Raw genomic sequence first — 27,714 nt, forward strand, 5'->3', positions numbered from 1 at the left:
TTCTTAATCTCCTTCCTCTCGTATCCTCTCTTCGCAGGCTTATGCTTCCTCACCTCAAAAATTATTCCATATAGTGATGATCAGCATATAGATACAGAAAGTATGGATGTCTACCATTATAAAGGCAGCTCACTGCGCACAACATCCGCTTTTTTTTTTATTAAGCATTCAAAAACTTGCAGGAACAGAAAACCGGGAACTTTTTCCTCGCCTTCGTGCAAAGCACCTCGCTCAATGGCGAAACCAATAAAGTAAAAAGAAAGATAAAATTCAGCTAGCTTAGCACGAAAGGAAAAGGTGGAGAGCCAATACAGCAGAACGCGTTCGATACGTGATCCAGCGTTCTGTCTCGACGGCCCTGCCTCACTGCACGTCTCGCCTCTTCGTCGAACCCGAGTCGCTGGTGGCCAATAAACGCCGCAGACCGCAGCCGGCGTCGGCAATCGCGGATGCTCTACGCAGCAGAGCGCTGAAACAAGGAGCGTGCAAAGCTCCGGCCTGTGAGAAGCAGGTACAGCCGTGCCACCTGACTAAAACTGTGCACCGTTGTGCAAGCTAGAACTGGCTCCAGCCAATCAGACTCCGATTTAGCGGACGATTCGTATGCACGATCATTTCTTACTGGTCGACGCCCGTGCCCTGATCAATTTTTGAGCAATAGCAACATCCATAGACTCTATACAGCGAAGGAATCCTCCAATCGCCAACCATTCTGCAAAGGGCGATCAGGTTTAGGGATGAAACTCTAGCTAGGCTGGCGGTACCCTTCAACGCACTGCACACTTTTGGTAAGGTCAAGTATAGTTATAGTCCCGTCCTCGGATGTTTTTTTTTTGCATTTGCTTGTTTCGGAGCTTTGTCTGACATCTTCTCGATCGCTTCCCAGAAAAACGAGCGGAGATGAGGCAAAGGGAGAAGCATAAACGCTGCGGGAGACCGAAGTGACGAGAAAAGATGAGCAAGCTCGTTTATGGGGGGGACGATAAAAACGAGCCGGCAACTTGTCCCAGCGTCATCGGGGCGGGGTGAGCCCGTACGTGTCAGGGGCTGAATGGGGCGCCCCCCCTGGTGAGTCGCGGAAAGAACGTTGAGGCAATGAAGCAGCGCCAATGAGTGGACGGGTTTTTTGTTTTTTTTTCTTTAGACCTTGGTACTGGGCTGGCTTTGGCTCGGTGTCTCAATACGGTTGGGACACCGCGTTCAGGCGGCATGCGTTTGACAAATGGAGGCGTGGATAGTACGCGACGAAGGAAGACAACTGAGAGCCTGCAGCGGGGTCTGTGCTTCTTTGAGCGTGTCTGGTCTCTGTCTGTGGCAAAACGTGGCGCGAGCCGATTAGTCAACAGCTCGTCTTTCGGCGTTTAGAAAATTATTACCCTCGCCAACGAATGCACAGTGCTACGCGAAGCGTGCTGCAGGATTAACTCTTGCGATTCTTCTAGATTGTGTTACCTTCTGTAGGAGCAACAAGACACAAATTTTTACAATCAAGCTATTCCTGCTCTCATTATTATTAGTCACGAAAATCGATACTCTGAGGGCGTTTCACAAGGAGAAATTAGAAATGTGTTAGTAAAGGAGTGCGTCTGAAGAACCGATGACCACAGAGGCGTTAAATGAAGACAGACTATCGAAACACTAGAGTATTCGGGAGGTCGTTTTTTTTCGTTGTGAAAAAAAAAATGTTATCTTTATGGCTATACAACACACAGCGCGACAGTATTCACTTTTTACACCGATCAGTCTTTACAAAATAAATTTTTTTATGGCTGCATTCATTCACTTATGGTGCATAAAAACAGCCTAAAGCCATTTTTCTTGAACGCATGACCTACGCACAGCCCAAATAAACAAAGAGCAATTAAAAGTAATGCGCATAGTAAGGGTACTGCTGTGGGATGGCTGAATAATTTGACCTCCTGCTTTCCTGCAAAACCCTGAAATGGGCTTGAAAATAAAACTGTGCAGTAGTGGTTCGTTTCTTCTAGGAGATATGCCTTGGACATAAATGTGTTTCATGTTTTCTTTAACCCTCCTCCTTTGCTTATCGATTCTGATATCACTCACTCGCAATTTTCACGAGCTTGAATGCGCACACACGCTAAAGAGAGCTCCTGTTAACATACCAGCAAGAAACTCCTTTCTGCTTGATTACTTGCCTTTCTTGACGAAGTTTAAGCTTTTAAATCCGCCATCTGCAGCGCTTTTCGAAAACCGAACGAGCTCTCGCTCTCCGTCTAGAGTACAAGCATTGCACTCTACTTGCGTCTTCGTGCAAAGTACCAAGCAGATGCGCAGCAAAAACGCACGTGCGGAGAAGGCGAACAATGAGCGAGAGAAGAGAGCAATCTTTTTGAGAAAGCGGGTGGAAACAAGAGAAATAGAGATGAGAAAGCGATGATGAACTTAAAAACCTATATATAGAATGCGTGGAGCTTTTTTTTTTCCTCTCAGAAGCGCCGCGAGCGGCGTGTGCAGAGCAAAATTAGCCACTAATTCTTTTTTAACTAAACATCCTCCCCAACTCACTTCTTCACCACTGAAGACTGCGCACGACTCAGCAAAAGATAAGAAATCAGAATAATGGTAGTTCTCGTGCAGTATGCCTTGTACTTGTTTTTTTTTTCTCGTGGATTGAAGAAAAACCCAGGGGAGTTGGAGAAGGGGAGAAAAAAAGAGGGGGAAATAGAAAGAAGGGCGCTGGCCGCCGTGTCGAGGACGCGGTAAAGAGGTGTTGCTCGGAGCAGAAAAAAGTCCGCCAAGAGTGGTCCCGCGAGACCGCAATTATCCCAGCTGTCTGGCCTTCCTTGTTGCGACCGGGGCGCAAATTAAGCCTTTCACCATCGCCACCGCTCTCTCCTTCTCCCTTCCTTAAGATTCCTTTGATCTCTCCCCCTCCCCTCGATTTCGGCTTTCTGCACAGCCAGCTTCGCCTAGCCATTTGCTGACTCACTTCTCTCTTGGGTGAACTTCGTCCTGTTTCTGCTTTTCTCACCTCATTTCCTCTGTCTTTAGCAGCCGCAGATTGGACAACCCTCGCCCACTCACTCGCCTTTTTACCTCGTTTTTTTATTTGCGGATACAAGATTTTTTTTTCAAAGCTTGCAACTCTCCCGCGTGTGCTGCGTTGTGCTCCTACCTTGCTTTTTTTTTGTCATGGAGTAGAAAAGTAACCTTACAAGCGCTTGACAAAATGCTGGCATGTGCGAAAAATTTCGCTTTCGACAAAGCTTCTACCAGCCCCATTTTCACCCGCGTTCATTTTGAAGTTGTTGTTTAATAAGCGCTGCTTGTAATCACTGGTCACATTGCCCTTTGTTTCCTTTCTTCCTTGAGCTTTCTTCATCTTGCCCTTTTTGTCTAAAGTAAGAATGTATGAAGCATGGTTTGCAGTGGCCATGTTAAGAATAACAGATTCAATGTGTGAATTTTTTTTTTTTTTGGGGGGGGGGGGGGGTGGTGCTTTTGCCTCTTAATATTTATATATTGAATTTATATATTAAGCGAATTCTACAAATTTAAATCGATTTCACTTCGTAGGTTGGCACACACAGCGATACAGCGTTCAATGCAAACGAAACTGCAAACTGTTTTCGCACAGGTCTCGTGGCAAACAGGCATTCCTATGACCCATGGTTTCTATTTTCACAGTGCACATGTAAGCGGAGTACTGCAGGGCTCTCCTTCACGGTGCATTTATTTCTTAATTACGGGATTTTTTAAATATGCACCTAATTATCAGAGCTTTTAACTATGCCTGGAATCCTGCGGAAACGAAATAACTGGGAATAGCCGTAAGCACTGATACTCAAGATCAATGGAGGAAGTTATTGCTCGTAATGACGGACTCCCAACGAGCCTGCAGCGACTACCTTGCTGAAAAACTTCCAAGGAAGTAAGGACACGTGGACACGAAGGCCTGGGCGGAAACCAGTTAGCGAATGATCTAGCCACAACTTTAACAAACCGGGCGGATCCCAATCTCTGCTCCACCCACCTCCTAGGACCGTACGTACGCTGCCGGGCTAGAACACCTTAGACTAGAAAGAAGACATTTTTCACCACTAGACAAACAACTATCCTCCGCAGAAGCATCAGTGTGGAGGAGAATATAAACTAACACATTTCCTAATCTTCATTTATTAAACAAGATTAGTCCCACAGAATACCCAGTCTACTGTATTTGGTGCGGAGCAAGCCCCACGTCCTATCATACCTCTTGGGAATGCCAGGACACACCAGACCAAGAGTTAACAGTGCCACACCCGACACACGAGCAGTGGGAGGCAGCCCTGTCCAGGGCAACTTTTACCTGCAAGCTGGGATCATCCAGCTTTCCCGAGAGTGAGCTGCCGCCAACGGAGCTCTACACTAGGGGCACCGGCCATTCAGCTCCTGCAATTTTTTCTTTTGGCTAAATAATTATTTTCTCTCTCTTCACGCCGTTGGAGTTGTGCTAAGGAGTTTTGGCAAAGTTAAAACGAAAAGTGGCAACAGTACGAGATGGAAAAGGGAGGGGAATGCGGGGGTGGGGGGGTGAACGCGGGTAGAACCCTTGGAGTTTTAAAACACGCTGTACATGCTTTGCTATTTACAAAAGAGTGCTGAATAAAAACTCAGCTGCAGACTTAGCTCAGCATTAAACTTGGTGATGCAATTTGCTACATCTTGCGAATATCGGAAGTCGTGTATGGTATCACTAGTTGCGGTTGTTTCTGACAACTGCCCCAACTCCCTCGAGCAACGAAGCTGCAGGTGAATCAACCTTGGCGATGGCAGAGTCAGCGACACTTCAGTAAGGCTACAAAGTTTTCTGGATCTGCCAGAAGATGCAATCGGCTGTGTTCAGTTAGCCCCAAGCAAAAAGAAAAATGCTTCGACAAAACAACACCTGGAAGTTGATTTATGCTTCCAGAAAGCGGGAGCCTTCATTCTCATATGTCGACGGCTCGCAAAAAAAAAAAAACGCACAAAAAGTATAGTCTGCTGCTGTTTATTCTAAGGACAACTTCGCTATTTTAACTTTTTACTTTGAGCACCCTGTTGCACTTCCTTCCCAGGACAGCTTACTTCCAAGTTTAAAATTGTTTGCCCCGAAGGAGACCACCAGCCCTCTGCGATTGCAGCGGAGTTCATTAGAAAAGGATTTAGCTCTCCGACATCAGCCGCTCGGTAATTGCACTCCGGGGAGCCGTCCAGAGTTTCCTGGCCTCCGAATTGCGAAAACTCTCCACCATTGGAGCTCCGAGGCAACATCGCAGAATTTCCTTTAAGACTACTAAGTGGATTGCGCGCAGGCTTGGCCCAGCTGCCGACAACCTCGCCCCACAAGTGTACGTCGGCGCATGCTTTCTACGTGGTTTCAGAGACAGCGGTTGAAAACAAGGGACAGAATCATTTCATTTTTTTCTTTAAATTTAATCAACATGTTGACTGTGACACGAACGCGCTTGCGTTCTGTTGAAGTTTTTATATACAGAAAATATTTTTTTTAAAAACGGAATCAAAAAATATGTTTTGTAAAAAGGAATATGTAAAGAAAAGGGTTTGGTGTGGTCGTCGTCGTTTACGAAAATGGCTGACGCCGGTGGCCGGCAGCAGTGACAAGAGGAACCTGTTCACTTTAGACATCAAATAAAAGATGAAAACGGTGAAGAAAAAACGGATGGCGATCCGGAGCTTCTGCGACACAAGTAACGCCGAGAGGAGCAGCAGCTGGCGAAGCCTTAAGCTGCCATCATCAATCCGCAATCGCGTCCCGACCGTGAAGCGGCAAGGCTGGCTCATCAGCAGCGTTTCTAAACGCAAGCAGAAATGCTGAGAAGCTTACGTCAGTGATAAACACTAAAAAAATTGTATAAAACCCCAAGTCAAGGGAATGTGAGAAAAAAGACAAAATTCAGTATCAGCACCGTTGCAAAGAACTTAGAAAGCATTAACTTAGGAGAAATGAGGGGGAAGAAACAAAAATTCTAAGCGTGCAATGCTATTGACACCAGTATCATGAGAAATATCTACACCTACTACCGGTAAACAGTTTGAGCATATGCTTTTATAATTTTAGGGTTTTCTCGTCAACAGCTGATGTGCTTCTCATTGTTGGTGCTGCAGCTGGTTGCACACTTGTGCTAGCTGGAACGGGGGAACAGACAGTAGATTACCAGGCCCTAAGCCAGTAAAAACGGTAAATGTCCAGGAAAAGAAGAAAAACAGATATCAGCTCATACAAAAAAACGTAAACTTCTGCCTCCAACAAGAAAAAGAAACACACAGCGGCGACCAATCAGCTGTTTCTTCTTTTTCTTTGCCGAACCCAAGAGAGACTGGTGCGCTGCAACATTTTACATAGCTGACCTACGTTTGCTCATCAACCTGTTTTTCAACGTAATGAACGCGATCGAACGTTTCACTGCCGGCACGGTCGCTCAAGTCAACGAAGGCAGAGCTTAAATTCAATTCGAAAAATATAAAGTGACAATTAAATGGTTTTTCATTAGCCCCTATTACTTGTTAATTTAAGTAAATATTGTTCTAATATGTTTGTAAGGATTTGCATGACATTTTCGAGCAACCCACAAGCATGCTGCCATAAATGCGTCGTTTCCGTGAGGGCGCGAGTTGAAATTGAAATCTTATGTTTCCCTTTTTTTGCCTTTTTTCTTTTCTTCTCATTTTAGTAATCTTCAGTACGAGCAGCTTTGTTTTCCTTTCTATCTCGCTACAACTCTCCCTCGGATCTTCTAACAAATCATAAGTAGCAAACACAAACTCCCGCTCATCGCAAGGAAATTTTGCTCTGCTCCGAGCTCTTTTTCGCGCGAATCTTGCAACTTTCTTCCTTCTTCGCTGCATAGCACCTTACCTCGGTGGACGGCGTCCTATTGTTGTTTTCCACTTTGGAGAGAAACGTTTATGCACCTTTAGTTATCTGCGTTTACTTTAACCGACCTGCTCCTCCTTGGCGGCTTCCAAAACCGCTTTGATTTCACCCCCGTTCAATAGCGCGTAGAAATCATCCGCGTTTCTATTGTGGGTTTTTTTGGGGACGCGCGAGGAGCCATCTGGACCACGGCATTGCGGATGTCGGAGTGGTGAAAGGGTTTTTAAAGTTGGACCTGATGTGCAGTAGCCTCTGTGGCAGCGACTGTGTTGTGAGTCGTAATACCGAACGTAAAACTGCTTACGACGGGACGTAAAGTACCTAAAGCCTGCGCAATACGAAGATAAGTCGCCACAGATGGCTGCGCATTTGGTTGCTAAAGCGTCGCAGTTCGTTTGTTATTTTTATTTTACAGGAAGAAAACAGCGTAGTAGTGCTCGCTTTGTTTTTGCTATGGTTGTGTTTGTTTGTCTTTCCCGCTTGTGATGCGCTGAAGTGGGGTTCGTAAATAGCTGTGTGCACTTGAAGTGTTTGATTCTAGTTTCTGTGGCTCGCTTTCTGCGCTTGTTTTTTAGTCGGGCTGCCCTTTTTTGTTTTTTCAGAATAGCAATATATACATTTTGGGTCATAATAGCAGCCTATCTTTGGGCGAGCGTGATAGTTCTAGAAGTTTGTTTGCGAGATGGATTTATTTAATAGTTTTCGATTAACGCTGAATGGTTCAGTGCATGAGTTTATAGTGCTCTGAAGGAACTGCAAGGTTGCCACCGAACATTTCTGTGTTGAAGAAAAGCGACTCTTCGATTCTTATCTCACATTTGCGCCTTTATTAGCCGTCAGACAGTTTCAAGATGTATCTTGGTTAATATATGCGCATGTTTCGTTCATTTTTTTTCATTATTTTGCCTTCTGTTCCTTCAACTTCCTTTCATTAAGTTTTTAAACCTTAGCAGTAGTAAATTCGCACTCTTTGCTTCGCGACGCCTGATGTCGCTGGGCTAGTGGACCAAAAAGAGCGACGTGTAGTTATATGCAGGATATTCCTATTGCTAGGATACAACCAGCACCAGCCTTTATTCAGAAAACACTGCCTCGGTTGCACTGCCGGGAAGTAGTCTTCTTTTATAACAGTATTACATGACGTCTCATTCTTCTAGTAATCCTTTCTTTTCCTCTCTCAAAACGTCACACCAACTCGCAGTCGCGCACTCGAAACGCTATAAAAATACGCACTGGGCGCACTTTCCATTCCGCTCTCTTCCTTTTTTTTCTGTGCTTAAGAACTGAAAGCATTCCTATCGACACCTGCTTCTCTCCACTCGCTTCCAACGTACGTGACCTGCTCAGTTCTTTCCTTGCCGCATCTTTCATGACGTACTTTCTGTATTCGGCTCCGTCCTTTTGTTCTTCCCTCTGAGCAGAGAGGACCCACCACCTTCGTGTTTCCGTGAAGTAGTGTTTTCGCCACTCTTTGCTTTCTACTTCTATCAGCAAGAACGCGCTCTTCAAACACCCCTCTCTCCCTCTCTCTCCCTCCCTCTGTCTCCCTCCCTCTCTTTCATTCCTTCTTCATCCTTCGCGTCCTGCGTCACCCTTGCAGTTCTCGAGCAGGCCTCGACCAATCACCTTCGTCGCGTCGCATGCTACCGCGTCCACCATGAAAAATGCCTGCCGTTCGTTTCCATCGGCGCCCTTATACACGGCGCGTTGTGGAGTCACGTTTTGCAGCCGTTGCTGGACCGGTCTCTCTGGCACGGCCGGGCGCGTTCCGCGACCTCCTTCTGCCTTTTCCGTTCTCCTCTGTGTCGAGATGCGGCAGCCGAGCACTTTGTTTACCTCGTGTATCTTATCAGCGCTCGCACAGCGGGCCTTGTTTGGAAGGTGTACTCTTTTGCTGCAGTTGCGGATAAACGTGTAGCGGTAATGAAGGTAATCTCCGCGCAGGTACTCAGCGATGTTTGCTAAAAATATAAAAGATAACCCGTGTCGCTTGTAGCTAGTAGCATTTAAGTAAGTGCACATGCGATTTCTTTTTCTAGTCTGGGCTGCGGTGCACTTTGTGATGCGGCGTGTTCCAGAAAGCAAGCACCTTTAATATATTCATGTCGGTGCGACTCTAACGAGCCCGAAAAAATAACAATAACAAAAAGGCAATTCTTGAAGCGCAACAAACAAATGGCGTCACACTTTCCCTGAGTTTTCAGTAATTTAATATTTACAAAGTTCTGAAAATTTGCAATCTTAGTGGCTTTTAACTCCTCCCTTTGACATGCAAAGTCATTCTCCCGTTTTCATGATAACGTTATTCTTTATTATGTGCATTTCAGTTACAAGTAAAAACTCTACACGGTACAACATTTTGAACATCGATTCACTTTGCAAAGTAAACCCACTCATTTTGTATAAAAAGGCTAGTAACGGCGTACTAATTGATTAGTGGCATATATGGTTAGCGCCATATGTGTTACGAAGTACAACATTCTTTGCCGTCATCCTTAACCAGGGCGAGGCAGTGTGTATCAATGCTTCTGCGACACCAGAAATTGAAGGAAACGGCCGTCGCGGATATGTACTCGCTCACTTCGGGCGCGCCGCAGGTTCGCTGATGAAAATAGATGGCGCCAAAGTGTAATTGATTTAAATGGTCGCGACCTGCTTCGCTAGTGTCTGGGCGTGGTTGAAAGCCGCAGGTACCGGCGGCCCTCTTTTTAATAAAGAGCCGGTCTATTTCGCGTTGTTGACATACGGGTGCTCGGAGCTCCGCTTGCGTTAGCGGTGCTGGTGGTTCAAGCGATGCGCATGTCGCTGAAACGGATGAATGTAGATCAAGAACAGAGTTGATAGCAGAGGATGTCGGTGCCGCCAAATAAGCAGTGATCCGCTTAAAATGATATCGACACCACGTTTTCTAGCACATACACAGGTCGTATGCTCTGAACTGTGAACTTGAAGCCGTTTGTCTTCTGATGTGCCTTGTTCTCTGTTTAATTTTATCAAATAATTTTATTCAGTGTACTGTGCTGTGTTTATTTGGGAGTATGCTCGTTCTGCTCATCCACTTCTCATTCAGAGCCTAGATATCTTAATGCTCGACAGCCGTTACTTGGTCTCCCGAACGGTTGCCTGCGACATCGATTTTGTCTGGATTTGTGGCCATGAATAAGATTAATCACTAACAAAAATTTTCGGTGAATCTCAGCTGCTTCTAAATATCGATCAGGCAAAGTCACCTACAAAAGAAGACTGTTTACTGATGTCGCGAAAAACCCAGTTGCCTTGATGCGTCAAGGTGCTTCACCTCACTAGTAGTTTTAGTGAGGAGGAGCACGCTTTACAGTAAAAAAAGGCCATCCATTTGACATCGCATAGCTTTTCGAAGACGGAAGATAAGCCACTTTAAACACTGAAAACAGAATACGTGAGCTCAGAGAAGGGCTCGGAACGGCGTTTCGAAAGTTTTATATTGTCATGAAATTCCTCTTTGTTTCGTAGAGATATGGAAGCATAGCTCGCATCAGTCCTATCCCCTCCATTTACGGCTGCGGGGATATCTCAGGCGCCCGTCGTTCATTGAATCGTCTGCTATCCACTGATCTCTGGCGCTTCTTTCTTTTTTGTTTAGAAACAAAACAACTACCACTGCCAGTTCGTCAGATATGCAGTATTAACAAGCAGTCTAACATCTCTGACTCACATTTCGTTGGGTGCTGGTATTTTTATAAAACGCGACTGTTCGCCAGCATTCCGCAAATGAACTGCGCTAGAACTACATATAATAAGTAAGCAGGAGAGGAAGGCTCTTTGTTGCTTCAGCTCATTGGCTCCGTAGAACATTCAAACCGAAATAAGAGTGAAGGCTTTCAAAATGTCGGTTGATTTCTAACTCGACTGCTCGAAGTGAATCAGAGTAACAAGGCGTAAGGCGCCGAGCAGAGTAATTAACCAGATCAAATTTACATCCTTTTCTCTCTTCACGATAAACTTAATTTTTCTGATGCTTTTCCGTCTTCTGAGTAAACGTAAAGGACATAAACTATTTGGCCCCAGGCCTGACGAGAGCCGATGAAACTGAAATGAAAAGAAGCCTGTCTGATTACCTTATACCACTGCTTCTCAGACGTCTCATTTGATCGGCGCCTTCCTTCCTGTTACTATAAGTCACTTCACGTTCACCACATAGCACAAGGATGCGTTTCCACCCTTCGAGAAGCGCTAGAGATACGGGCGGCATGCCCAAAGGCAAAATCGATATATTTCAGTTCTGGCCCGGCGCGTGGAAGAAAAAGTGCGCCTGTCTTCCGACCAGTTGGCTCGGGCTTATTTGCAGTAGTTGTCCATGAACCGACCAGAAGCTGACTGTATGTTTGCGCGTGTCTTGTTAGCCACTGCCGGACGACTATTGACTTAGCGGCGCTACGTTTAGGGAAGGTGCTCTTTCATGTGGCCTGGACCACAGCCATGACGTTCCCGAAAGAATGAAGAAAGCGGATACGAGGGAAACGAGGCGAGTTCTCTGGGGAACCCATAATTTACCCAGTTGAGTCGCAGGAAATTGCTAAAGACACATACCCCGCGATCGCTTTCTGTTTGTGCGTTGTCAAGGTGGCTCGTTTCTTTAGCAGTACCCACTGTGAAGGTAATGAGCGGTCGTAATTAGGTTTCGGCTCAAAGTAGTTGTCATGACCTTGATAGGCAGTTTCGTTCTCTTGTATTTTTTTACTATGGTTTATTTTTTTTCTTGCGATGCATTTGTACTTTTCTTTCCCCTTTGGCTCTTTGACAGCTCTTGTCTGGTTTATTTCGCCATGCTCAAGGACGGAACACATCAGTACCTCGCTTGATAGGCACAGACTTTGTCAAAAATATACAGCCCAAGAGGCTTGCTTCCAAGCCGTGCTGCGGGAATCTTTACCGAATTTGGCAGTCCTAAGCTTGGGAGTGTTTAGGACTCAAGTTTCTCCCGCCTTCGTGAGATTAGGGTCTCTTAGTAGCCAAGAGGAGCCGTGCTGCAGGGCTCACAAGCAGACTCCTTGGGCGGTATACTTTTGACAAAGACTGTACATGCACTGTTATTTTTTTTACTAGGTGTAACATTCTTCCTTTTTGGAACAGAATTTTTATACGCAGGGCAACAAGAACGCTGGTTACCTGAAACACAGAAATCTAATTGGCATCAGGAACGACTTCTAGGTTGTCTACGAATGCACACAGTAAGCCTAAATATTCTGGCTTTGATTTTGTGTTGTTACCACGCTATGTTAATTAGGGCCCAATTGCGTTACTCAAATAGGAACGATAGCAGAAAGACACAGACTGAAGAAGGAAGCACGAAACAGGCGCGCAGTCACCTACAAACGAAAAAAAAAAGTTTATTTTGTTTAAAGACCGACATATACATCTTCTCTAAGAACAAAAAATTGAAGGTCGCCGAAAGCCTTGTCATTTACGCCACTGGCGTTTTAGAAACCATTCTTTCTCAGCGATGCCTACAGCTGCCCGGCGCAAGCGCGATTTGAGCACCCGCGATGATTTTCTTGTCAGCTGACTTTTTTTTTTTTGCAGAAGCAGTCACTAATATACTCTTCAAACAGCATTTCATGCCATAGTCATTAAACGTGTGCTGCAGATGCGCGTGCTCATATTGGTGCACATGCACTACTAATGATTGATCAAGCCGCCGCGGTAGCTAAGTGGTTATGGCGCTCAGCTGCTGACCAGAAAGACGCGGGTTCCATCCCGTCCGCGGCGGTCGAATTTTGATGGAAGCGAAATTCTAGAGGCCCGTGTACTGTGCGATGTCAGTGCACGTTAAAGAACCCCCGGTGGCCGAAATTTTTGGATACCTTCTCTACGGCGTCCCTCATAGCATGAGTCGCTTTGGGACGTTAAACCCCATAAACCAAACCAAACCGATGATTGATCAAGCCATCGATGCAGTGATGATCAGTGCAGCCGTCCACATAGGCGATGTCGTGTTAACAGTATGACGTTTATACACTGATGATAAATCATTCTCTCAAGCTGCTTTAACATCCAAGAGAGGAGAACGCCGATGAAGATCTGGAAGGAGGGTTGTAATGGAGAGGTCGGTCGAAGTAGCTCGTCTCTGGCCTGCAGTTGAACACTGGAGGAAATGGAAAGGAGAGGGGAATAAGAGGAAAAGAAAGAAATGAGAGAATCAAGCTAACAGGTGGCAATCCTGTATAAACAATATTAGCATCAACCTGTACAATTGGTGGTAGATTGTGCTATTCGGTGAACAGTAAGTTAAACCAACAAGAAAGCAATAATCTGAACAAGATTAAACGTCGGTTTGGCACACAGAATCCACCAATAACTACAAATCAATCATAGTAAGAGAGTTCAGCCCTTTTTCTTAGCAGAGAACTCCGCCCTCTAGTGACTGTTCTATCTTCCTCCTGCACTGTCCCTAGGGACAACAGGAAACAGCCACAATTCCGCCCCAGACGGTGAGCGAATCCTGATTAGCTTAAACGCCCTCTCGTAATGCGCTGAATTGCATTTCCAGCGTTCTAGCGTGAGCCGCTCCGCAGGCAACGTAAACGTCGCACGAGCCGGGGAAAAGGGGTGCTTAAACCGTGCGCGCAAAATAGCCGGGAAATGGGGGAAAACCGGAGAACAACCGAGCGCGTTAAATAAGTTAACAAAACAGAGCGGGCGCCAAGGCGCCGCGCCGCACGCACCTGCTGCTACGCGACGGAGGCTCCTAACGCTGGTAGGCGTCGCGGCGCTTGATCGTGTGTAGCGAGCAAACTGCCCCTTTATGAGCGCTGACCTCGCGGAGGGCTGTTGCGTGCGCGCAGAGTTCTCTTCCCTCGCTTCCCGGTTGGAGAGAGGGGAAGTAGGGAAGAACAAACGAGCACTGTGACTTCCACCTTCTAATCCTGCCTCTCTCCCTTTCCTCCCTCTCGCAACCTTTTTCCTGGGCTCTTCCCTATCCGCTCTCCCGCCGACCCCGAACGGAAGGCGGCCGGGTACGTGGCGTGCTCGCCTGGGCGTGCTTTCCTCTGCCGGGTGGAGCCCCGTGAACGACAATTACGGGGCGGAATAACAGCCGGCGTCGGCTGCGGAGCGTTCGAGAAGCCGGCGGAGGTGTCTCTTTTCTTCCTTACCTATTGGCCCGTCTGTCTTCGCTTTTCCTATCTGTTTGTACTTTGCTTTCGTCTCCTCGCAAGTCCCAGAAACTATCGGTCCTCCACTTCTGTCTCTCTTTAATTTGTCTCACCACAATTTCTGTCTCTTCTTCTGCCAGGGGCACGTAGGCTAAGTTCAAGTTTATTATTCCTAACATATACAAATTTCACACTTAATATGCAGTACTTAGGTGGTCCCAATGTTCTAAAACCATATGGGGTACCTCCTAGTACAAAGTGAGTCGTCTGAGTACAGTGTATACAGCAATCAGAGTAGCAATTAGTGAAATAAGAACGCAACAAAAAATTAAGATATGACAATGCAAAAAAGTGACATAAATATATTAAAATAGTGCGAACAAAAAACAGGCATGTAGACAGTGTAAACGCTCACAACATGAACATATATTCTGTTACAGAAAGATAACAGAACATGGGCTAGAAGGACGCAGTGCAGTTATACAATAAAATAAAAAATATAGTTGGGGCATAACAGGGACAGGGTACAAAAAGAAAACATGGTGCTAACCATGATTTCATGTGATTATCGTAATTTATTGAGGAAATTATATTGCGAAAGCCGATAAAATGAATGATATGTTGAAGAAGACTTGAACTCATAGGATATGTTATTCTATAAAGATATTCCTGCAAACAAGATAGTGAACTTTTCATAATTAGTATCTTCGGAAGGAGAAGGTTGAGCCTTTCAGAAAATTTGGTATTACTAGCTTTGGAAAGGTAAGCAACGGGAAAAGCATCAAGCGCAAAGGCACCTATATATTCGCAAGAGCGATGGGAAAGCTTTTCAATTACGGTTTGATTAAACCTCTCTTGCTAGCGTGTTCCGCGTACTGCACAAACCTGACGTCTACTGCACGACGAAAGGCAGGTATGATGTAGCGATGAAAATCCCCAGGACACTAGCCGCACGGAAACGTTCAAGTGAAGTGTGGAAGCTCAACTTTCCGCGCTGAACAGAATAGAAATCGTTGAGCCCGTTGCAATTTAGGGAAGGCTTGAGCGGCTTGAAGAGTGCCGTCTCCTACCCCTTTGAAGTTAAGTCTTCTGGAATCTGCAATGCGCCTGGGTATGTCTTTTTGACTAGTTGCACCTTTTTGTTCACCTCCCAAAGAAGAATAGCGGCTCTACTACCAGGCACCGACTTCTCCCTGTTCATTCAAGTGAAAAAAATATTTTAAAGCTTATGATATCAAGCTCGCCACTTGGCCTTGTTATGCAACAGAACGCTCGCTATCTGTTGCATTGAAAGACACAAGGGGATCTGTTTTGAGACGCCTTTAGGAAGCCTAACAAAACCCTTCAGCATTCCTTTCACAAACATGAGCACAAAGAGAAAAAAGTGACGAAAAGCCTAACAAAGGCTGCAGCAGCGGGAGCAAAAAGTCTAGCACGCCGGAAAAAAATAGAAGTAACAAAGAACTTGTCTTTTTGTGAACCATTTTGCTTTTTCAAAGGGAAGCATCCAGTCAATATGCATATGGCATCCCCTCGATGTAGAAAAGTTTTCAGCCTGAGACCCGAAGAAACCACTACACACAGAATGATCGTGGCACGGGCTTCTGGGTCGACAGTACTCCATCTAAAAAATGCACTCTTCCGTTCAATAGGCGCTTGATGGAAGGCATCGCTTGTCCTGTCTACCTCGTTTCTTTTGTGTCGTGTCTTTTGCGCAAAAAACCCAGAATGCATCCCTCTTTAGCTAGGCTATTTTCAGCAAGTTTGTAATGTTGAATTGAGCGTTGTTATTGCGGAATTGTCTGCAAACTGTTGATCAGGTCTAATAAAGATTGTGTTTTTGTTTTAATACTCAGAATTGGTATCCCGTGTTCTGCACACTTCTCACACCTAAGCGAGTGAACGTGGCATAATCATTTTTCTGTAGCTGTTTATGATAACCAGATTAAAGAGCACAAAAAATAGTATTCATAATTTCAGAAAAAGCCCATATAAAGGCGCGAAGTTTTCGGAACATGACACACTCATCGCTCGAGCTGCGCGCAGAGTTTGGCATGTTGCCCTATATGCACAGGTGTCACCTGTGCATTCCACGTGCACCAATAGACCGCGATCATTCGTGCTTTGCGCTTAATGACATCGAATCTCTTGCGTCCGTTATTCCGTAGCGTAGAATGTGGCACACCCCATAGCAATGGTTCATTTTTCACGCGATGCAAGCATTTTCGAGTTTTTTCGCTCTTCCTCTGAAAGAACGCACAATACTCAAGTTTAACTGTTTGCCTAACTGATGCTACTTTCCTGCCTCGCCTAGCGTCACTACGCTTTAAGAAAAACTGCTAGCAATCTCGTCGTCTTCGAGCTGGGCAGACCACTTCATCTTCCTGGCTGCTTTCGAGGATTGAGGAGCCGCCACTATGAGCCGCTTACTTCCAGCCACTTTGGGCACTTTGCGTGCAGCTGCATTGCGCTGCTGCGGTTTTCAGTTCGGGGCGGTGCGCTCTGCATTGCTCGCCGCTTTCGTTGCTTGATGCGCCGTACACTCTAAACAGGAATACACCTATATGGGAGTATGAAAGGAATAAGGTGCCCTCTAGCGCACTCCTTTTTACGAAAAGGAGTGTGCTAGAGGTCAGCTTACTCTTTTACTCCTTTGTGTTTATAGTGTAGAGCGCTCGCACCGTCTTCTTAAGCCTTACAATGACGCGCTCGGCCGCCTTCTCATCTTCGTGTGGGGAAACAAAAATATGTGAAATTGGGCTCCCTAAAAACGAAATAACAGTAAAAGCACCCGCAGTCTTTGGAGAAATAAGCGATGCTTCCTATCTCGTGGAGCATCCGCCTTCATTGCATGCCCATTTCTTCATTAGTGACTGCGACATTGCAACTAGCGTGGAAAGCACAAGGACAGAGGCAAAAAGAACAGACGAGACAGCACGTGAGACAGCACTAGCGTGCTGTCTCGTCTGTTCCTTTTGCCTCTGTCCTTGTGCTTTCCACGCTAGTTGCAATGTCGCAGTCACTAACGAATACACACCAACTAGCCCAACTGTCTTCCATGACCATTTCTTCAGCACCAATGCCGCTGTATATCTGGAAGCACAGAAAGAAGAGAAGGATGACGACGATAACGATTTATTCGCTGTCGAATGGTATATACCAATTACGGCACTTAGCATAACTCGTTGCGGCGATAGGTTAGCCATCTGAGGCGTCGGAAAACTGAGGTGCTTTATTCGTGCTGGCAGGGACTCGAATGCCGCTCCGAAGGCTGGCGCAATATATACATTTCGACAATTTCGACGAAAACTTTAGGCTCGCTTCGGTTTCATTCTGCTTCAATTTTGACTTCGTTTTTATGACAGTTTTGGCTGCAATCCCAGCGTTGAATTCTCAATGGTTTCCAGAGGATGTCCGCCTCATTTTGCACATAATTGGAGCTAAAAGCACCTCATGCTTGGAATTTCAATTCCTTCAGTGAGTATCCGATTCTCTGTCGCAAGTCTAAAAAAAAAGTTTATTATTAAGACCTAGCCCCGCCTAGAATTGCACCCTCTTGTGAAGGCAATCCAAGGCGCAAAGGCAAGTGTCATTCCAGCGCTGCTGTTCACGAATCGATCACGAAACCTCGAGGACGAATGTGGCAAGGTTTCTTCTACGAGTCTTCTACGTCCTTCGAGATTAATGCGTTCTTTCCGTGCAGATCTCGCTGACAGGCTTGCTCAGAACAGGCTCGGACACACGTACCGCACCTCCTTATGCCTTGCTCTCTTAGTTGTTGAACGTGCGATATTATCTTCCTTCCATTTTATTTTCATCTTTTTTTCCAACCTCTGAGTTGCTCTCATCTGGGCGCTAAGGCGACTTCTTCGAGTTGATGGTCGCGGTATCACCCTGTGTTCAGGGGAGGGGGCAAAGTAAACGGAATCATAATAGTCCTTTTGTGTAGTGAGTCCAGTCATCCCTCTAGTCCCGTTACTGAGAGAGAGAGAGGTCCAGTTCGGCGTTGATTGCTTTCTTTCCTTAGGTGACGCGCTATTCCTTTCCGTGCCATCGTCCTTTTTTTTTAACTTGCTATTTCTTCCGCGATGTAATCTGGGTGGGCGTGGCTTGCGACTTCTTCGCTTAGAGCGCAGAATACTTTCTAGATCGACTCAGCTCTTGAAACTTTGCTTCCTTTTTTTTTGTAATGCCTGGATAATATTCCCAATTCATTTCTCTTCTTTGAAAAAGTAAAAAAGAACATTACGACGTTACTCAGAGCGGTGCTTATTGTCCCTTTGATTAAATAAGAAAGAATTACGAAATTGTTCTAATGAGGCAACTTTCGGCTATCGACAATGGGCTCAAATCTGGACGGGCAGGTACATTCAGTAAATCTTTGATTCATGTACTCTAACGTTTTATCCGGGTGTTTTAATGTAACGCGCAGAACCTTCCCTTTTTTTTTTTTTGCAGAGGTGGATTTATCCAGCCACTGAGTGTGTTAGTGATGAGCAAACAAACTAGTTTCCCTGATCGCCTGTTTCGCAAATGCTTTTTTGTTTTTTGCAAACTGTTTCAGTGTGATCTTTAACGAACATAAGATCCTCTCTGATCTAACTATATATTATAAACCAGTGTAGCCGCCGCGGTGGCTGAGTGGTTACGGCGCTCGGCTGCTGACCCGAAAGACGCGGTTTCGATCCCGGCCGCAGCGGTCGAATTTCGATGGAGGCGAAATTCTAGAGGCCCGTGTACTGTGCGATGTCAGTGCACGTTGAAGAACCCCAGGTGGTCGAAATTTCCGGAGCCCTTCACTACGGCGTCCCTCATAGCCTGAGTCGCTTTGGGACGTTAAACCCCCATAAACCAAACCAAACTATTAACCAGTGCTCCGTTGATTTTACGGCCGACCCGCATCTAAATACGAATCTATTGTGCTGTCTGGCTTATTTTGTCAGAAAAAGAAATTTTTTTTTATTTGGCGCTGTCACGTAATCTAATCGCCTGAAAAATGTCAAAGTATATAAAGAGGCGCACGCTGTATCCGGAGCTAACAATACCATACAATTGAGTCGTGAATTAGAGCTACAATAAACTTCTTTTTTTTTCGGGACGCGCGTTATGTAAACTTGTCACGATAAAAAATCGCTATAGTGCAAACAGCGATAAAGAAAATGCACCGTAAATTAATTTAGAGACGAAAGGAATGCAAATTCTCTATTCTTAAAATAATCAGCTCATAATGCTCTTATAGAAAGCCGGTTTCTTAAGCTACATGTTAAGCCAAGAAGCATTTTCCTTGCAACCCAGAAAAAAAAAATTACCGTTTACCGCGAGCAGTACTGTTAGCAGCGCAAATATGCCAAGATTCGAGTTTCTTTACCTAGTATTTATAAAGTGGCAGACCTCAATAGCGCCATGAAACTAACCATCCTGTTTTAAGCCCCGCACGCGCCTGACTCCTTAAGTAAAAAGCTTGAGTGAGACGAAAAACGTAGCACGCAAAACAGTGTCCGTGTTTAACCGCATTCGGTCGCGCATACCCTAGGTACTATTTTGCACGAGTCGGTAAAAAATTATAGTTAACTTAAATTGCTTTTCGGTTTATGTAGTGCGAATATTTATGGAACGTGTAGATGGCAAATAAATTTCTCTGTTATTATTATCAGATAACCACGTGGACGTATGGAGCTTTGAATTTCCGTAATCCGATCACAATGCGTCACTGCACTTTTTAATGCTTGAAAACATAGTTTCTTTTCGGGTACCCATAGACAGAACTGCGCAACCGCAGGCACTGTAACGTAGTCCATCCAGCCTGCCACACCAGACGCCATGCGAAGCCAGATCGATTGCGCGACAAGGATCGCTCGATACAGCGGCGCCACGCTGACTGGAGCGCGCCGGCCTGGAATCTCTTTCGTTCGCGACCTCGTGCGGTCCCCTCGCTTTCGCTGGCCCTTTATATTTTTATTCTCCTCGCGTCTACATGCACTGCGCTTCTTCTTCTTCTGATTATGACGGCGTCAGTGCCGTGGCCGATGGTGTCTGGCGGCCAGCCCGCTTGCGCCATCCACTCAATGACCCCTCGACTCGGAATGCCCCGGGCAGCCCGCATCACACCCGCATACTCTATCCAGAAGGCGCAAGCACTCGAACGTGCTGAGTAGGGGCGGATGAGACCAAAACAAAACAGGAAGGTCGATCCCGATGAGTTATGTAAGCACCCCGCATGACATCAAACAAAAGGCGGCTGCTTTTTATTTGCTTTTGCTCCTTTGATACTGCGCGGGATGGATCGAATGGTTTTGTCCAGACCGACGTTGCAGAACAGGACTCATTTCAACTGTTCAACGCCCCGTGCTTGATTCTCTCTTTGCTGCTGTGTGGTACAGTGGACGGTACTTGCATAGCCTTGCCTTGCGTGTTAGCGATCCTGTCAGGACAGCTTGACAGGAGCAAAAACACAACTGCTAGAATGCAGACTCCGCGATGTGCTAGCGAGGTTCGAAGCTGTTTAAGAGAACCAAGAGTACTACAGTAGCCCCGGGATTTTTCACTTCAATCTATGATCACTTTGGACAAACACTGCATTTGTTCTCTGCATTAACTTTGCACTGTTATACGATCTGGTTTTAATCGGTGCTACTCTTTCTCCTAGTTTTCATCTCTAGTCCCCATTACTGCTTTTTTCTGATTCACGTCCTCGAAGCAGTGTGCCATATGGGAACATTCCGCAAAATCTCAATCCCTAAACTTGAACTTGGTCGCTCGGGTATCATTGGCTTCTGACGTGAATCAAGGGCGAATGGAATGCTTGATAGAAGTCGAGGCCTCCTTAGCCCCACATAAAAGCGCGTAATGCTTACCTCCTCAAAATCGAGATTTTTTTTTTTAGGAATTGTTTTATGTGTGAAAACCTTAGTGGTCTAATATTTCATAATATAGTCAAGAATTTTTCTGAGCCCCTCTGAAATGGCGCAAAATGTTGTTGTGTACACCGGACCGCCCACACGCAACTCTGCTTGCCTTGTGTCTATTCCATTACATTCTGTTATTAACGTCTGTCGTCCCTACTGGCTTGTTGTTCAAACTGAAGCGATTTGCAGGCGCTTTAGTCACTGGTGAAGGGTGTTCTCGATGAATCTGGCTGTTATAGAAGTGGGGTAAACTAGCGTAATATTGGCTCTGAATTGAAAATTTTAACTTCGAACAGCATTCCATCAGCAAAGAATATAGGAGCCATGAACTCCAGCCTTCTTCTGAGGATATTTTATATAACGTCACGTGGTGTACGAACGAAGATGAGACAGAGCTCAAAAGAAGGTCAGCTTTCGTGGAGGCACGAACATTGAAACGTGGATTGACGCGGTAATAATTACCGCCTCATCTCTTTATTAATGAAGCAATGCTATGCCTCCAGTGTGAGTTGAGTGTGCTTTATTTCACTATTTACCCTTTCTTTTTCCATTTTCCTCTCTTTTTCACCCACCTCTTCTGTAATCTTCTTCTCTTCTTTCACCCTCATCTGGAGTAGCATGCCAGGCTAACAATCAGGCAGGCCTCTCCTGTTTCATTAAAGTCTCTCCCTCCTTCTCCTCCTCCTCTTCCTCATTCTGCTTCTTTCTCTCCTCCCCTTCCTTCCCTCCGCTTTCAAATTTGCGTCTCCAACTCGTTCCAATGCTGCGTCGCGATGCTGGCTTGCTACACCGCCGTAAGCTTACTCAACGCTTGAGGCACCGCACTTACTAACAGGGACTACTGCGTCATCGCGCAACTTCATGTGAAGCAACTCCTCAAGCAGAGCTTCCTTCTTACTTGTGCATGCGTGTGTAATTAACATCTCCACCGTACTGTTCATACTCTGCGCGCCCTCTCCCCTTTTGCCTTGCGCCCTTATCCTTCCATTATTCGTTCGTAATCGCTGAAGCTTCTTAAATTCCTCCTTGCGTCAACGCTAGTAGGGACTCACTAGAGCAGATCCTGATTACTATTATTTTTCTTTGCTCTCTAGAAATAAAATTTTTAAAATTTTTCCTGAAACACAGGAGATGAGGGCACTCGCAATTTTTTTCTTCTCATTTGCTTCCAGTTCAGAAAGGGATAAGCTGAAAGAAGCAGTTTATAAGAGGCTCAACGCCCCGTCGTCGTAATCCGAGCGTCGACGTTCCTTTCCGCTGGGCTTAATTTTTTTTCGCAGCGCTTAGCAAGCGATGCGCTCGGACGCAAGTTATCAGTATGACCGTATTAAGGGCTCACCGTAAGCTTCAAAGCACTAATGCGGCACAGCTGTACTTTGTCGGCGTATAAATCTTGGCCGCACGAACTTGCTTTTTGCAGGTTTCGTACTTCTGCTCTATTGGAGCGCAGAATGCGATAAAACTTTTTTGTTTGTTTGTTTGGTGCTTCAGACGCTTCCTTCAGCATTCTAACTGGAACATTTTAATCCCCATAGGCAACAAGGTTGCACAGCTCTTCAAGATCCTCCAAATAGCGAAAACGGTCCCTTTCACTGGCGTGGGCTTTACCTCTCTTAATCTGTATAGAATGAACACGACTGGAGCTTAACTTAGGCGCACTCATTTCTTGCTATGATGAAAGTGATTAAAGGAGAGCTCCAGATGGGTGTATTTTTACTTTGTGCTTGCGACTTATTTTAGTACCAGCTTGTACTTTCTTCGAAGACCCATACGGTGCTGACTCGCATGTTTACCTTGCACCGTTTTCAGACGATATGCAAATCGAAGTGCAGTCGGGCTATACCTGTAAACTTCTTTTTCTAAATTTAATATCAGGACTGGTTTGAAAGGCTCAGCAGAACTTCAAAAATACGTTTATGGTTCTTCTACCACATGTGCGTTATCTCACATAAAACGTATTTTGGTCGCACCCTATTGGAAAACAGCAACTACAGCACCAAGTCCACTCTCTCGAGTGCAGAACGAGCACCTAAAGAGGTAACCGCGGTAATTTTTTTTACTCATAGCGGTTTAGGTTCGACCCACTTGCCAAAACCGCATATTAAACATTTCAAATCTGCCCAAAATAGAACAAGTCAGGTGTGGTAGCTATCATGAGAGGTTGAGAAATGTATCTCATGTAAAAACAATGAAACTCGAAGCACTGTTGTTCATAGTCATAAACACTGAGATTTTATGAAGAGAATTTCATTTTTCCGCATTTTTATTTTGCTTTAGTGAACTCTTTGTCGCCTTTCTTCCATCAATTCTTTTGACCGACGCATATTTAATGTCAGTGCGCTAAGCATGCTTGCTAAGGCACCAGCATTTGCATTAAAAGTTCCCTCGTCCTACCTCACTGAAGCAAGCCGTAGTATTGTTGATTAGTGCTAATTTATGGATTAAATAGTCAGGTGAACATTAAGCCCTTGAGCTCTGGAGACAGTCGATATAATTCTCCGTACCCTGCAGAGAGACGGCGGAGGGCCTCTCCATTATAGGCCAGTGTCAACCCTTGTTAGAGTCGTGAAAAAAAAGCGCTGAGTAGGCTTGATTCAAGAAACAAAACTGACCGCCTGTTTCTCATTCCCAGATCGAGTGAAGACCCGGGCTCCGTTCCGGTTTCGACTCGGCACAGTTCAGGCTCGGACGCCTCGTGGTCCGGAGCTCGTCTCGATGCGGCACTGGAACCTGCGTAAGGTGAGCATCGTCGACCCTACACGAGACCATTTCTGCAAAGTTTGCCGCTTCGAAAAGTCGGCTGCTGCCGCGGTATTTATCTGAGTATAAGAACGTCTTCATGCCAGCGCCCTCGTTCAGGGTGAATAGAAGCATCGTTAGGTCGGTAGGCGTTATTTTTGTTTCGCAAGTACTTCGTTGGCCTTTGGTTCTAAACTTCTACGTTAAGTTAGAATTATATGTCAGGCAGCCGTATTGTAAGATCTCGTAACCGAGACAGCCGAAAATGCTGCTTTTTTTTCAATAATCTGGCAGCGTCGCAAAACTGAGGCGCTGAAACAAAACCGCGTAGTTGACATCAGTCTAAACAGCGAAGTTTTTGATTTGATTGATTTGATTTGATTCAATTTTATTTCTCAACATTCATACAAGGCATGCTTGTGAAGACATCTGGATCCCTAGCTAAAAGCTAGTTGGGATCCATGCAATTCAGTTTCAAATAAAATTCAGTCCAGCCACCCTAGTGTAAAGAAGTAAAACTGCCTCTCGTAGAGTCAGCTCAACCGGTAAGCAGCTGCTCAAAGGGAGTTACGTTAAGTTACTGGATTCGTTGTTCGTTGAAAAACATACCACGTACAGTTTTGATGTGTCCTTCAAACCTTCGTCCCTGTGATATGTAGCTGGAACCTGTTGCTTTGGCTGCCGTATATAGAACGTGCAGCTGAGGACCGTAGCTTTTCTTCTCGCGCCTGCGCTATGCCTGACTTCCTTGTATACACTTTGCCTCGTAATTAACCCTATGAACCAGTGGCGTAACGGACGTGAGGTCACGCTTTACTCTCTTACCCGACGGTTTTCCACCTCATAAAGAACGCTTCTCGTTTTATTCGAAAATAACGATTTTTCTTCACGAAATGTTTCAAGATTTTGATAAGGAGCAGACATATTTAGTTTTTGCCGGTCACCGAGACACTCCCATTCGAACATAGGATGAGGCCAGATTCTCTGACGTCATCTTCGAGTTACACAGTTGACAAATGTCGATTACGTTTGCCGCATAATAAACCGACGTACTGCACTCGTTGTAAAGCTGACGGCACGGCTGGTTTAACCTACAGTCTATACATACATCCTTCGGCTTCATGCAGTGCCTGTGTAGACACACGATACATCAGCACCATATAAAGCAGCTTTTCCTTAACTAGCACTCCCCCCCCAAACAATGTCGTTCCCGTGGTGCGAAACGACAGCGAAGTACGGCAAGACAAAAGCGTCCCGCACGTGCCCTTAACGAGTTAATCACACCATAGCAGCCCCACCGTGGAAAGAATGCAGTAGGAACGCGGCGAAGAACGCAGGGCACGGGGCAGAAAAAGAAAAAAGAGGCCGGTGCCGGCGTAGACACATACATCGCCTCTGACGGTGCAGCTAGCCCGGCGTTCGGTTGCGGGGGCGATTGCGTCATTACCCGGTGATCACGGTGGGCGACCGTCCGCTGATGCAGTAGCGCCTCCTGACGGACGTGCGCGTGTCGGCGCTGGCAACGGCCCCGCCGCACTCCACGCAGGCACCAACCGGCCGAATGGCTTCGTGACGCGTGGCCACAAATCGTCCGGCGGCGGTCGCGCTCGTAATGTGCGGGGGTGATCGCCGCTAGTGCCGTCATTTGATGCGGACGGTAATGATGCAGCCACGCGTTGCCTCTGCGTTGCCACCGCTGAGCCGATGCCCCCCGCGCAGCGTCGCGTGGATGCAAAGAGACAGGATGTCCTGGCGACGAACTAGGATGTCGTGGTGTGACGCGGGTGTCCGCGTGTGGTACTGCTCATGCGCGGAAGCAGGAAGTAGCAGTTTTAAGGGGAAAGCTTATCTTGACTCATCAGTGTGTGCAAGACCCGTCCGCAGGCGACGTGTACAAGAACTGTCCGCTCCACTTGTCAATGAAACTGCATGTCATCCAAGGTCATCAATGGTCATGAATAATTGGTAATTATTTAATATCAGGTAATCACTATGATATGATAACAATAATCAATGAATTGATTAATGATGATTCGACTATCATAATTATTTAATTAATTAATTGATCAACCAGGAAACTAGTTGATTAAGGAAGTGTCAGGATCGTTCCAGAGAGCTCCACAGGACGACAATAAGGCTTTCACTTTGATGAACGTAAGGTGACTTTAATGCTCCCCTGAATTTCTTTTTTTTTTTTGGCTGAGCTGTCCTGCATCTAACTGACGATTGCGCCGGTACTGGGAACGCTCACGGAAGACGGATTCCGAAAATTACTTTGGACTTGCACATAAAAGGCGGGAAAGCGCATTGATTATAACATCGCTGTCGCTTGACCAATAACAGTGCGGTTACCGTTGTCATTTCATGGTGTCTTCTTTTTATACAGCAAAAGTTTTCATTTCCAATTTCCATCGACTATTGTGTCTGCATTTCGCAGCAAAAGTTTTGCGGTCGCACTGCAAAATTTATCTGGCGATCAATGCATGCGAGTTCGCCCCGATCACAATAAAAGGGTTAACCTGAATATCAATGGGGAATAGCCCATGTCTTTAAGGGCGTTCACTGCATATGCAGAGTGTTTCACCTAAGACTTTACAAATGTTTTAAAATAGGCTTTTTGAGTTAGAAGAGCGTTTTTTTCAGCACAGCACTGTCATCAGTGTAGCACAGTCTGCGTTACCATTGTGTAGAGCGCTCGAGGGGGACACTGCCCTGCAAAAAAAAAAGCGACACCTTGCCACATCTATTAGGGTGTAGACACAACTATCGGCTCGTAGTCGAACCTTATGGACCTGCCAGAGTTGTGGGCACGAGAACATTGTCCGAAAACGATGAGCTACTGCATAATTTCGGTTTTTGTTGACTCGTGAGCACTGTTCGAGCGCTGTACACAAGGTTGACGCAGACTGTACATCACAATACAGCTAAGACGTGCTAACTAGAAGGATGGCTAACGAATATTGAATAGTTAACCTTTAAGCTATTATTAATAGGTTCCTTAATTACTGAGAGGCGTGTACCCCACCGTATAGGTAATACCCGTATCAGTTTTTGGAATTTAGAAAACGCCGTTACCCTCGGCGCCGTGGCTCTGCAACTTTGGGCTATTTAGATCAGTTACGTGCACTGGAAAGGTTGCTTTGCCTGCAAGCTTCTCGAAAGCACATGTATTATGGCGAGATATGGACATAATTTGTTGGGCCACAGCGCCGAGGAAAACTGTGTTTAAGAAATTCTAAAAACTGGCATAGTCATTAATTAGGACGGGCTACACGTCTCTCAATAATTAAGAAGCCTAACAGTAGCAGTAAAATAGTTAATTATTCAATACTTTGAACCTACAACCTACAACAGCGGTGAATACTACACCGCTTAAAACGCATTGCCGAAAAAAGCGTTCTTTGACCCGCCGTGGTGGCTCAGTGGTTAGCGCGCTCGACTACTGATCCGGAGTTCACGGGTGCGAACCGGACCGCGTCGGCTGCGTTTTTATGGAGGAAAAAACGCTAAGGCGCCCGTGTGCTGTGCGATGTGTCAGTGCGCGTTAAGGATCCCCAGGAGGTCCAAATTATTCCGGAGCCCTCTTCTCTTCTTCTTCTTCTTCTTTCACTCCCTCCTTTATCCCTTCCCTTACGGCGCGGTTCAGGTGTCCGCCGATATATGAGACAGATACTGCGACATTTCCTTTCCCCAAAAACCAATTATTATTATTATATTATTCTACCTCAAAAAGCCTATCTTTTAAAATTGTGAAAAGCCTTAGGTGAAGCATCCTGTATGAGCCGACTAGGACTAGGAGATGAGGGGCTCATCTGGACGTGAATACTTCCTTATGTTATTCTGGGTTCACTTACTGTTAGCTTATTTCGCACAGACTCCACACATGCACACGTAGAAGGATCGATTTTCTATGCTATACGGGTGAGCTTGCAAGAATAGGCAGATGATAATGATGAATAACTTGCAAACGAAAAATAGTTAAATCTCAGTAATAGAATGCAGGAGTTTCCGGGGGCAATAGGTGGAAAAACACTTCTGCATCTATATCGCACAGAAT

The 27,714-nt window shown here is 45.7% G+C and overlaps 1 protein-coding gene across 2 annotated transcripts in view; it reads left to right on the plus strand.

The window, feature by feature from the left end:
• LOC144098690 (metabotropic glutamate receptor-like) overlaps positions 1–27,714 on the plus strand; it is a 241,144-nt gene that overhangs the window by 76,572 nt on the left and 136,858 nt on the right. For both annotated transcript variants that reach the window (XM_077631506.1, XM_077631505.1), the window contains exon 2: positions 23,551–23,657. The gene's annotated coding sequence lies outside the window, so the exon portion shown is untranslated. The remainder of the gene's footprint in view (positions 1–23,550; positions 23,658–27,714) is intronic.

The sequence above is a fragment of the Amblyomma americanum genome, chromosome 7 (genome assembly GCF_052857255.1).
Source record: "Amblyomma americanum isolate KBUSLIRL-KWMA chromosome 7, ASM5285725v1, whole genome shotgun sequence".
NCBI lineage: Eukaryota > Metazoa > Arthropoda > Arachnida > Ixodida > Ixodidae > Amblyomma > Amblyomma americanum.